Here is a 1646-nt window from a genome sequence, read left to right as displayed (position 1 = left end):
AAATTTAAACAATCCAAAACTTAGTTTGTCATTGACAGAGTGTCTGGTGTGATAGCGGAAGTGTAATCTCTGAAGCGGTGGAATTCATGCCACCTTGTTAGCATGCCGTGCATACAGACTTTTATGCCCTTGGAGAGAGTGATAGCCTGAAACGTTAGAGCCAAAACCATTATTGCCTTGCACAATCTAAACTAGTAGGGATTATGTGAGGTGAGATGCCCTAATTTGCCAATTTTTGCAAGCTTGTGTGCCCTTGCTCGTGATTCCAAGTACCTTGGCACCAGGGAGAAGTAGTGCTTCACATGAAGATAGGCAAAGCACTGTGCTTTGTATAGTGGCTTCGAAGGGAGTCTACCCAAGCACTTTGCTTTGCACAGCAGAGAGATTCTTTCCAAATTGAAAAGGAAAACATAGACGAAAACAAATGTAACTGGAAATTGACTAACCTTGTCGCCCACTTGTGGTAGGTTGCTAGTAGTGCGCACGAATCGAGCTCATATCCATATATGCAAATAACTGGAGAGTTGTTGGATGTCCCACATGCCTTCGTGGCTTGGTGTAATCCGATCTCTATTGAGAGAACATGTAGACATGTTGCAAAGACTCCCAAGTTTGGATGTAGATAGCATATTCCAAACATTGAAAACTGCTATGCAATATGGCTAAACATGAAGCCTTGTTTTCTAGAAGTCCACGAGAAAGATGAGACATAACTCTCCTGAGTGCTTATAGCAAAGGAATGCATCTATTGACGCACAAAATGTCAAAGATATTCGACCTTGTCGAACTTGCATTAAAAAATGGCCGTGCCAAATCATGCAACATATTGAGAATCAAGCGACTGCTCTCAATAAAAATTAGATAGCGGTTAACATCTAGTCATTAAATGTGGAACTCAATTTGTGTAACCACTGCCCTTGGCATTGGAAGTCATAGCATAGCTATTGAAATCAATGGGCTTTAGGTACGGGTGGTGCCCGCATTGTGCCAAGCTATAAGGGTGATGGAGTGATCGGGCACCCAATGTGTTTACAAAAGTACAGATCCATGCTCTTGAATCATGGGTAGCCACATATAGAGTCTACTCCATACGTGCTGCTGAATACATTGAATCCAAAAAAAATGTTGAGGAGCCATGTGTAATGGAATTTGCCTATTCAATTTGAGAGTAGCGGAATTTAATAAGAGTACTTTCAAGAAATAATTTTGTGAGCATAGCGGGTAGACATAATTGAAGATAGCAACATAATTATAGCAATTATTTAACTTTAATGGACAATACTTTTGCAAGAGACAGAATTTAGAGAACATGACAACAGTTGAGGACCGGATTTATGTGGAGCCGGTCCCCCCTCCAATAGGCATTTGTATTATGATTTCTCCCATAAATAGAGACTTGTTACAATACATTCTTTGTGTTCCTTGTGACCTAGGTGAAGCAATGAAGATGGAAAGCTTCATGCATCACCATCATAGCATAACCTAAACTTGAAGAAAGCTTTAACTATACCAAGCCTCAGTCCCAAGACCTCAAACACCTTCGAAGGTGGAGAGAGCTAGCATGGAATGAGGGTAGGGAAGAGGAAGAAGAAACATTTCATACGAGAAAGAGCTAGTTCCTCACTTATCATAACTCTTGTGCTAGC

Source organism: Adiantum capillus-veneris, unplaced genomic scaffold (genome assembly GCF_014529385.1).
Source record: "Adiantum capillus-veneris isolate H3 unplaced genomic scaffold, ASM1452938v2 Hic_scaffold_796, whole genome shotgun sequence".
Classification (NCBI taxonomy): domain Eukaryota; kingdom Viridiplantae; phylum Streptophyta; class Polypodiopsida; order Polypodiales; family Pteridaceae; genus Adiantum; species Adiantum capillus-veneris.
This window is presented reverse-complemented; position numbering follows the sequence as displayed.